Source organism: Tiliqua scincoides, chromosome 6 (genome assembly GCF_035046505.1).
Source record: "Tiliqua scincoides isolate rTilSci1 chromosome 6, rTilSci1.hap2, whole genome shotgun sequence".
NCBI lineage: Eukaryota > Metazoa > Chordata > Lepidosauria > Squamata > Scincidae > Tiliqua > Tiliqua scincoides.
The window spans coordinates 64,342,486-64,354,536 of NC_089826.1; the positions used below are offsets into that span (position 1 = coordinate 64,342,486).

General features: G+C 42.0%; 1 protein-coding gene across 1 annotated transcript in view; it reads right to left on the reverse strand.

The window, feature by feature from the left end:
• TUSC3 (tumor suppressor candidate 3) overlaps window positions 1-12,051 on the reverse strand; it is a 133,385-nt gene that overhangs the window by 93,304 nt on the left and 28,030 nt on the right. The window lies entirely within an intron of this gene.

A 12,051-nucleotide genomic window follows, 5' to 3' on the forward strand; every position in this document is an offset into this window, starting at 1 on the left:
ACAAGGTAAGTGTGGATAGGACTGCAGCCTTTGGGATGTTTGGGGAATTTTTTTTAAACAGATCAGCAACAGCTTGGGAGGGTTAGGAGGTTTATTTTATTATTTTAAAAAAACCAACAATTTTTTTAAACTTATACTTATTGTAAATTTTTAATTTATTTAATTTGGTTTTTTTTGTATGGTGAGTGTTAAAAATTTTCCTGCTTGATTATGCCACTTCTAGCCATGGCATCACTTCCAGTGGGTCCTGACTGTCATTCTAAATCTAAAAAGTGGATCCTGGTGCTAAAATTTTTTACCACTGCTATAAAAGAATTGCTTCAAAAGATCAGAGTGTGTAACAAAAAATAAAAACAAATTATGTGGATGTGAAAATGCCACCATCAAATGAAGTTTCAAGCAGAATACAAGAATGCTGTGATAATTCAGGAAGGCTCCCGTACTCGTGGATCCCATGTTCACTGATTCACTTATCCTTAGATTGGGTCCGCAATACCCCCCGCGTATTTCCCCTCCAGAGGTGCTAAGCCCAGCAGTTTTAAAAAATGTAATTTCTGATTTCTCCATGAAACCAGTAGTGACATTTTTAGTGACGTTTAATGCCGTGGACATTAAAAACGTCACTTCCGGTTTCACTGAGAAACCAGGTTACATGTTTTTAAACTACCAGGCACAGAGGACCCTCCAGAGGCAAGGCTCCACTCCCCTCAACTCTGGAATGTGGAGGGGAGGCATTTGTCCATATCCGCTGTTTCATGTAACTTCAGGGGGTTCAGGAATGGAACCCCCACAGATACAGGGCATGCCTATAATTCCCTTTTTCTTTTTTACAAAAAAGCAAGAAGAGCAAACCTATCAATAGATTGCACAACTAACAAGTACAATTATAATAAGGAAATGAATATTTATAAAGGTATACAAGACCCATACACAACAATGGCAGCTAGGAACAACTGGTTCCCAATATTGTCACACTGAGGATGTCATTATTTGGCCGGCAACCTATTGGCTTTGTGATTAAGTAGACAGAACATTTATAGCAACAACCTAAAATGCACACAGAGTATGCCAGCGATATATCAGCCTTCTTGTAGCTCTGCAGCAACCCACAAAATCACTCTGTTACCAACACAAGGTGAAAAGGTACATTAAGATTTTTCATCAAAATATTAATTTGTCTAAAGCATATGGACATATGGCTCAGAAGATCAATAAAACTACAGAATCCAAGCATTTAAGCATGCCATTAAAATATGTCATCAAAGTAGACTTTTCAGCCAGATGGCTGCCTACCAAAACTTTACAAAAATGTCATCTGTAGAGTAACTAAGTTGCTATTTTCCACACAGAAAGTTCTGTGCTGATGGATAGTTATAAGATGCTGCAACAATAGTAACAAGTTTTATATCTCCTTATTAAATACCTGAACTAAGGAAGAAGCTGAAGCAAAGTCCTTTTTCATACCATAATCCAACTGAACCAATTCTAAGGGTTTCAATATACGAAGGTGACTCATACCAAGTCAGATCATGGCTCTCCTAAGCAAAGGTTTCTCCTAGTCTTGCTACCTGAGATCCTTTCAACTAGAGATGCCAAGGACTGAATCTGCTATGACCCCTTTGACTCATAGCACATTTTTCTTTATCACCAAGTGATAAATATTACCCACTATGGTTTCTGGAACATCAAGTTACTGAAATAGAATTAAAGAGTTAGAATGGACCTGCAAGATCACCGAGTCAAGCCCCTGCCAATGCAGGCTGTCCATAACAACTATAACAACCCCAACAGAAGACAAACGTGCTTTGAAGACCTCCAATGATGGAGGGACTACCACCTTCCAAGTTGGATCATTCTGTTGCTACACATTTCATACTGTCAGGATGCTCTTCCTAACGTTTAATCAAAATCTCCCTTGTTTCAATTTAAATCCATTTGTCCTAGCCCTATCTTCTAAAGCAGGATTGGGCAAACTTTAGTAATCCTGGACCTTTAACAATTGTATAGGAGAGGAATTTTAAGCAGGTGCAGCTTGTCATCTCACAGATGATGAGCTGCACCTGTTGAAATTTCATCTCCTATACAATTGTTAAAGGTCCAGGATCCCTAAAGTTGAAAGTTTGCCGTCCCCTGCTCTAGAGAAGCAGTTCTCAGACCGTGGATTGGGACCCACCATTGGGTCATGACCCAGTTTTTGGTTGTTCGCGAAACAAACAGGGCAGATTAGGCTACTGCATCAAAGGTCAAACAAGCTGCTACTGGGAGGAAGCACTGCTGCCCAATCACCATTATAGCTATATCCCTTGGCATTTATAGATCAGGCAGCAGCCTAAAAAGTTTAAGAGCCACTGCACTAGAGCAACCAAGAAAAAACCTGCTCAATCTTCTACATGGTGACCCTTCAGATATTTAGGTCAGGAGGTCTGGTCTAGAGGGTAGAGCCTCCATTTGCCTGAAGATTAACTTCCACAAGGTCGCCAGTTCGAGGCCACCGGCACCGTGCGACCTTGAAGCAGCTGGCAAGCTGCAGCTGAGCTGTTCCATCTGCTCGGAGCATGGGAGGATGGAGGCCAGAATGTTAAACCAGATCGGAGTGTAACACCTTGAATGTAGTGCTTCTTGAAAGAAAGAACCTTCTTTCAATTTGTAAAAATCCCTGCGTGGATTTAATAAGCCTGCCTATGTAAACCGCCTTGAATAAAGTCTTGAATAAAGACCAAGAAAGGCGGTATATAAATACTGTATATTATTATTATTATTATTAATAGATATTTGCATTTGAACATTCAAAAAACCCTATAGATAAATGCTAAGTAAAGACACACAATCACTGTAAAAGAATTGGACATGATCTTGAATCTGAATGCAACATGAACTCAGTCAGAGGTTGAGACACTAAGAAAAGTAAAGTGCAGAACATCTGAGGCTTTTTACACTACTCTTCTACGAACTGTTTCAAAAACCAACTTCTCAGAATGCCTCAACTAAGTAATCATCCCCTATTCCGGCAAGGTCAAATTGTTCTCTTTTTTGTTGGCTACCAAGCTTAACAACCTGCTCTAAGAACCAGCCAGATTCATTAATCCATGATTTTGCTGCATGACCCATTAAGAATTTTACTATGAAAGTGCTTCAGCCAATACTAAGAAAGTGAATCGAGAGGACAGGCTGTTCAGCCCAGAATAACATTAATGCAGCAAGGGCAAAGTGTTGCACTCAGTGCCCAAGGAAGAAAGGGCAAGATGATGAAAGATCTTGCGCCACAACAAGAAGTGAGAAGCAACTCAGAAGTTAATGTCAAAGTACACGGTCGACATGAAGACAAGCAAGATGAACTGCTCCATAGAGGTAAGAAGAAAGCAACGCAATGCTAAAGTAAAAAAAATAGGGGTGTCAAAATGAGCCAATAACTTTGATACAAATGTAATTGGGAAGGAAAGTATATATATATATATATAAGTACCAGATGCAAGGGACAATAGCTAAAGGGGTTGGCTATCAGTGCAACCTGCTATCAGTCCATTTCAAATAGTCTTACAGATTTTTTCTTGTATTTATTGTGTGTGTGTGTGTGTGTGTGTGTGTGTGTGTGTGTGTGTGTGTGTGTTCTTTTCTGTTTTTAATGCAGCCAATTAATGCATTTTCCACCCATTTTGGAAAGCTTGCAGGAAAGTCTGTGTTTTTTATGCAGTCTTGCTTCTCCCCCACTTCTTGCAAAAAAAAAAAATCAAAGAACACAAATAAGTCATTGAGAGAGTTGCAAATATATCAGTTCACAAGGAAGTAGTACACCCAAAATAAAAAGATGAGTAAAGTTCTGTTACAAGAAGTACACTGTTTTCAAATAGTCCAGGTTCAGATGTCACAGTATCTGAATATACAAAAGGTGGACATGAAAGGGGACATTAATGAAGAAAATAAATTAGGATAGTGGTTCTCAAACTGGTAGGTTGTGACCCACCAGCCAGGGAAGCACTCAGCCCTGGTCCCTTAAGAGGCAGGGCTATGGCAGAGATGTGATCCCCACGATCGTGCCACTGCTGGAACCGAAGGGGGGGTTTACTTACCTCCAGCTACCGCTGGTCTCTGGGGGTGCAGAGAGTCCCATGGATGCCTCCGCAGGCCTCCCCAAGCTTCCAATTAACTAAACAGAATTGGAAATCAATCCCATTTTTCGATCATGAAACTGGAAGTGGTTTTAGATCTCTATTTTTAATTAATTGGAAGCTTGGGGAGCCCTGCAGAGGTGTCCATGGAGCTCCCTGCACCCACCCACCCCAGAGGCCGATGCTAGCGGCAGGGAAGTAACCCCCCTTCTCTCCTAGCAGCAGCATGATCCTGGGAATCACATCACTGCCACAGCCCCTGCAATGACTTAAATGGTTCCCAACTCCTATGGAGGACTACACTGAACTAGAAAAGTTGTACACAATCACTACATGCAGATTGGTCAGCAAAATCATATGGCCAGGTCTCAGAAGTTAATATGTAGGTTATAAAGCAAAGCAAGATAAACTGATTTTTTAAAAGGGGCGGGAAGAAAATGAATGGATTCAGGAAGGTAAGTATTTGCAGAATTGAAAAAGTCTTAATTTCTAGTATACAGTACCTGCAGTGTAACAAGAAGGTGCAAGCCTGTTCTGTGAATGGAAGTGGCATGCTAGTTTATAAATCCCTTATGCTATAATTTTTGTATGCACATCTCATAAGAAATGGATACAGTTAACTGAATCACAGCATAAAGATATTATGATTTCCCATAACTATTGCTAATGCAAAATGCATTAGAGACTTAACCACTGACTCGGTGTGACATTAACACAGTTTGACAACAGATACTGTTTTCAGCATGAATCAATTTTCTTTCATTAAATGGATACATGTAAGCAGATTTTTGCAATCTACAATCACACTAATATCTTGCATGCCATGACACAGAGAAACAAAAATCAGCACCAGCATGCAATACAGCTTTGGGATTAGACATAATGAAGGCTTAATGGGCCACTCAAACAACACAGGCAGAATTATGGGGTCCTCCCCCCCGCCCCAAGACAAACACTGACATATGAAGAAGGTTTCACATTCTGAACTACTGTGTTCACCATTGTCACCTATGGCTGTGAAAGTTGGACAACGAAAAAAGCAGATAGAAGGAAAATTGACTCATTTGAGCTATGGTGTTGGAGAAGAGTCTTGCGCAATCCATGGACAGCAAAGGTCACCAACAAGCAAGTACTCAAGCAAATTAAACCAGACATGTCATTGGAAGGAAAAAATCACCAAACAGCTCATCTATTTTGGCAATTGAATTCAATGAAAAAAGCGATTATGCTTGGAATAGTCAGCGTGAAAAGAAAGTCAGTTCGTCAAAGGACAAGATGGCTGGACACCATCAAGGCTGACATTAAATAGAACACAGAGCAACAGAAAGAAATGGTTCAAGACCGAAAGTGGTTTGGCGCCACTTCCCTCAATCTCTAGTGAGGGAGAATCTACCACTTCCATTAGCAATCTGTTCTACTACCAAACCGCCCATGCCATTGAGAATTTCTTACATGAAATATCAATGTGAAATTCTGCTGGTTGTGGCATGCTGGGGTACCCTGCAGCTGGGGCAGTGGGGGAGGGGGATCAACTTTGCACCAGGTCCTCCTAATATCATAGGGCAGAAGGAAAAAGACTAGGAGAAAATCCAGTGACCTGTAGAACAGATCTGATGCATCAGAGCATGCTGGTAGGCTTTGAGATCGCTCCAAGTGCTTTGCCAATATGCAAATAGGTTTCATAAAACTGAAACATTCAAATTTATTTCCGCTATAAGCTCACCCTCTCTTAGTCTGTGCGTGTCTGTCTTCGTGGCATCAAACTACTTCTTCCATGTATTATTAAAAGTTCTTAATCTTCCACACTCCCATTTTCTGTCTAGGCTCTACATACAGTTCTATTCTGGGTCTCCACTCTCCACTTCCTACACTCCCACCTTTACTAATTACATTTAATTAGCATCATTTGTGAATAAAACTCCAGCGACTGTCATGCAGCGATCTAACACCTCTGTTTCTACGTGAACTGCAGTTCCAGACTATTTTTCTCTCTGCTGCTCAGTTGTGAATGTATCAGAAATGGGGAAGGAGAGAATGGACCCACCTGGGCTAAACCACCTAAATGTTTACAGGTAGCATCAGAACATTCAGTGGCACAAGGTCTGAAAATCCAGCCAAAGTTCATGAGCCATCCACCAATTTGAATGTTGTGGAAAATAATACAAAGCATTTGAATAGTGTTTTGGGAGTGGTGCAAAATGCGTCATGTGCATTATAGTAAGAGTAGTGATATGTAGCATCTCTGAGACTGAAGGGTTGCTGGCTATCAGTTTTCCAGATGTTAGAATGTTATACCTAACCCCATGGTCTAAAATCATTTTAGACTGCCCCTACCCAAGCACCGCACCCTCCTATCACCAAGAAACAGAACATAAACACCAAAAAACAGTTACTCATCACTACTCGATATTGACAGTCGCAACCTCTTGCGGCCACTTGGAGAGGTACTTAGGCTTTCTGAACTTTCCTAGTCAGTCAGCATAGCTTCTGGTTAATGGAATAGTGCAGTGTTTCCCAAACTGTGGGTCAGGACCCACCAATGGGTCGCAAGCTGATTTTTGATGTGTCGCAAAAAGTTTTTGAAACAGTAAAAAAAACACGCACATACACTTTGCAAGCACCCTTGCTCGGTTTGCTGAAGAAAGTCATTAGCTGGAATGCTAACGTAATCTTATGTAATGTATGACGTAATCTTCATACCCCCATATTAAAATGTCACATTTTCTTATTTTCTCTAGTAGCATGCCACAGGTCATTGTGAACCCAGTTTCTGCCTTTTATCTGGCCTGGAAGTCCCTAACTGTATATCCTGCTCTCCAGTTTAGTTTTCTGGATACCTCGGAATGACTATAAAGGTTTGAGAGAACAGTCCTTGAACTCAGTTTGTAGGGAGAGTCTAGCAAATGTCTACACACAAATACTATATATATGGTCTCTAGTAGCCTCGGGAGCATATAATCCTGGTTAATGTAAATTAATAATTTATTATTATTATAATACAATATTGTTTCTATCAAGATCTCTTTTTTGTCTAGTGAGTCGCAATAGATTAGCATTTTAAAAAGTCGTTTCTAAAAAATTTGGGACGCACTAGAATAGCGAAATGTGACAGACCTTTTTGCCAATTGCTAGATCTTTCTGGATCATCAAGTGCCAGATACTGCAACTTCTACTGTATTTTAACTGAATTCTTACAACAATTCTGTAAGGTATTATTACTGCTATACTGCAGTTGAGGGTTAGAGAGAGTGGCTTGCTTAAAGACACCTGGTGCGTTCATGCCAAGGGGCTAGATTTGAACTGGGAAAGTCCTGGTTCACAGACCCTTCTCTTGGTTGCTGTGCTTCAGCAGCTCTGTATTACTATGATGGAAGGAAATGGCAGGGATAAGAATAAAAAATGAGCCCATTAACCATGTCCTGGGGAAAACAGCTTGTTTTTGCTGACCGTGGAACCGTTCCAAGGCAAACAAAGTGTTTGAGGCCTCTTAAGAAAACTCCTCTCCCATAGGGAAGCAGGTACCTAACCATCTGTCCTTGGGTCCCCAAATTCTACCTTACCCCTGCCCTCTAACAACGTCAAGGGAGTGAACAGTACAGTAACTCGTCCAGCTCCACTGCCAGACCCACTGCAGCCACAGATGCTCCAGCAACTCGTGTGATAGACATCCCCCATCATAAATGCAATAACAATGTTTCTCACAGAAAAAACACCACAACAAAAACAGGTGAATGACAACACATTCCAGCTGAGGCCCATAAAATCTTCCCACAATCTTGCTTACCTTTCTCCTGGTTCTGTTCACCTTAGCCAGAAACTCATTAGTCCGCCACACTTCTCCTTCCACAAAATTGAACCACAGAAGCTTTAAATAAGCAAAAACTTTAGATAACAAGCAAAGTCTTCCCAAATTTAACAAGTGAATGTCCTTGTGCTTCAAGAAGTCATTCTTGATCTGCTGAATGTTCGAGCAGTAATGAACCAGTGGTAGAAGTTGTCCTCAACATAGGTCATGCATACAAAAACATTTAAGCTATTGGTAATAGTTGGACTCCCAGGGACACTCATTTGCACATAGAAGACCAAGCAGAACTCAGGGTCTCTGGTATCACTGATGGACAAGCCCCTGGATAAAATATGTAGCAGGTAAATTGATATTCATCCAGGATTTTCATGGGCACCATATCCAGCACAAAGATCTTGAGACTGGCCATAGAGAAAGTAACTTACCAGAACAGCACAATCTAGACTCTTTTACTTCCCAGTCTTTTCAACAGCCTGTCCCCTTCTAAACCCGAATTTAGCAATTGAGTTTTGCTTGTTCCAAATTTGGTGGCTATCCTGATCCTGGTGGAATCAAAAAGCTTTGAGCACAGCCCTGAGCTTATTAACGAATACAGATTAGAAGGCAACAGAGAACATCTAACTTTTCTCTGCACGTATAAGAACTGCTGACAAGAGTTTTGGTTTTCGCATTTATATTTTCTATAATGCCACAGAGACTGTGTTGCAACAATTACAATGAATGATTCAGCTCTCATCCCATCCACTTTTTAAAAAGCCAGGCTTTAGGGCACGAATTACGCATTCTAAAAATCGCATCTGCCCTCCACATTTTATTAGTATAATTTCTTTGTAAATTAAGTTGTAAGTTTTACTTTTCATTGGATTGTTCCCTTTGGAAAAAAAGATGCTCTGGTAGGTTATGTTTATCGTACAGAACATTAGATTTTAGAGACACAATTGCCAACTCTGGCATTCAGATGCTGGATCTACAATAGCCACAGAACAGCAAGACAGAATTTGCATGATCTTTATGTTTTAACAAAGGGGAAATAGAAAAGGCTGTAACCTTGTCTGGAAATAAAAAATAGATTCCCTGATAAACTGAGCACAAGAACAGCAGGTGCACATTCCACAAGCACCTCCTTTTAACAGTTCAATTTGGCTTTAATTAAAAGTAGAGGATCTCCATTTTATATGAAGCATGCTACAAAAAAGCAGAGGTTAGTTTGTCAAGGCTGATCTTAGCCACTGCACCACTTGAAAGAAAAAACTATTTCTGGAAAGAAGCACACTCAGAAAAAAACACTATTCTGTGTATTGAATTCTCTATCTTGTGCAAGGCAAACATCTACAATAGAATTTTACACTGACATGGCATTTTTTCCATGCATGGCTCCTTGATAACAAAATGCAATACATTTCAAATGCAGCAACCAAGCAGAATCTGAGCAAAGTGTCCTCCAGACTTAGTCTACAAGTGTAATGTCATCTTTTACAGATTCTTTTCATTTACAACAAGTTCTTCATTTTGAACCCCCATGGCACAAGAGGACTCACCATCCTACACAGGTCTCTCCACACTGGGAAGTTCAGGATCAAACAGATTTGACAGTTCATACTGAACTAAGGTAAACAACTACTACACACAAATAAATGTAAAATATATTCAATTAAGCAAACACACCACTAATGGAATGAAATACTTATTGCATGCTTGGCAGATCGATCCTGGCAAAAACTATGGGAGGTGAAAAAAAATAAAACAGAATGACCATGGTGGGGGGGGGGGGGGAGGAAGCTATATGAACTAGTAGGAAGAGATCTGAAAAATTAATGTGCTAAACAAATTCACTAAAACCAAGACAAGTTAGTAGACTAAGAGCCCAGTCATAAACAGTGTGCACTGGCTTATCGCCTGTGCGCACTGTCACAAAGGTGACATAAGGCACGTTTGCTAGCCTTACCGCCAGGTCAGCACGCGTGCTAGCCCAGCACTAGGTTAGCGCCGGGTTGGCGCCCAGCCTCTGCTGTTTGGTGGTCGCATGGACCGCTAAGCCGTGGCACTGTAAGCAAAGGCAGGGAGGAGGCAGGGAGGAGACGTTCTGGGGAACGGGGAGGGAGGCGGAGGGTGGAAAGAGGGCAGGGATGAGGTGTGACAGGGAGGCGGGAGGCAGGGAGAGGGCGGGTGGGATGCGTGCCGGGGGAGGGAGGCGAGTCTGGTGGAGTTCCACTCCACTGGATCCTGTCCGTTCGTGTGGATCTCAGCACCCTACATGAACGCCTTTACCCTACTGCTGACCTTTTGGTTGGCAGTAACTTAACCCCATTGCGAGGCTACTTCGCTTACCTGGGAGAAGGGGACAAAAGTCCCATTCTTTCAAGGTGCCGCCCGCAGTAGCCCTTGGCATGCAGGATCCAGTGGCAGCCGTTTTCGGTGCCACCGAAGCTGCGTGTCACGGGAGCTCAGGATTGGGCTGTGACTTGTCTTGAGTAACCCAGCTTAAGGGGGGGGGGGTAAACCCATGGCGAGAATTAAGGCTCTCAAATATGTTTTTAAATTTAAAAACAAAAGAAGGACACTAAGGCTTTCTTAACAGTAAAGACATAGCTAATCTGTGTAAAGTGATCATGTTTTCTTTACAAGTATGCATGCTTCTGTAAAAAAATAACTTTTTTCCTGGATCATATCTAATTCCATCTAGTTCTGCACCCTTTGCTGGGATTCTTGCAATAAATACAGGTGGAGCCTGCTTATCCATGGATTTTTCATCCATGAATTTGGCTCAATGCGGGTTCCCCGAGGGAAAAATGGGTCCCCCTTGCGTTTCCCGGGGGAAATGGAAGTGACATTTTTCCATATAAGGCTTTCAGAGGCCCAGGGAGGGCTTCCCGGGCCTCAGAATGCCTTATATAGTGAAAAATGTCACATCTAGTTTCCATTGGGAAACCAGAAGTAGTGTTTTATCATTTCTCCAAGCCATTCTGAAGCCCGCAGAGGCAGTGGGCAGACGCGCATTGCCTCTGCGGGCTTCAGAAATCCCTCCGGAGGGAGAAAGGGGACAAAAATCGCGGATTTGGTATCAGCAAGGGGTCCAAGAACAGATCCCTTGCGAATACTGAGGCCCCACCACTAGATGCTATGTACTCTACACAGCCAGCCTGCTGCTGCTGCCTCATCCTGATTTAGATCTTACTCCCTTTTGAGGGCATATGCAAAGGAACCTTCATCTCTAGATTAGGCCTGATTTACACATGTAGAAGAATCAAAGTGCTCAAGCTTTCCCTGAGGCCGAAAGACATGTTACATTGTCAGAATGGACAGACAGTTTTCTGCACTACACAAAAGCTATGGGGGGGGGGGGGAGGAAGCCATGATCCAAACAGCATCCCATGATGCTGGGATGGAGGCTAACCTTTTGCCATCAGCACATTTGTGGGCAACCCCCCCCCCCACAGCTGCTACTTGACCCAAGAGAAAAGTTCTTATTATTGGTGATAACTCGTTTACTGTAGGAGGACAGCACAGTTAACTCCCCCCTCCCTCCTATTCTGTTGTCCAAAACTGAATTAAGCTTTCAACTGTTCCTATATAGCAGTAGTTCTCACACATTTAGCACCAGGACCCACTTTTTAGAATGAGAATCTGTCAGGACCCACCAGAGGTGATGTCATGACCGGAAGTGACATCATCAAGCGGGGAAAAATTTTAACAATCCTAGGCTGCAATCCTACCCACACTTACCCAGGAGTAAGTCCCATTTACTATCATTGCTAAAAGAATATACATAGTAGCTTGTTAAAAGTACAAGTCTGTAACATTTCCCCAAATGCAGTCAACATACCATGGTAGCATCAAGTCTACTATATTAAAAATAAAATATGGAAATGAATGGGGACCCACCTGAAATTGGCTTGCAATGCACCTAGTGGGTCCAGGCCCACAGTTTGAGAAACACTGTATATAGTATAGAAAAGTGTGTTGGCAACCTTCACTCTCGAAAGACTATGGTATTGCGCTCTGAAAGGTGGTTCTGGAACAGCGTCTAGTGTGGCTGAAAAGGCCAATTTGGGAGTGACAATCCCTTCCACACTGGGAGCAAGTGCAGTCTGTCCCTGGTCTGTCTCCCTGGCTATGGGCCTTCCTTCTTTGCCTCTTTGC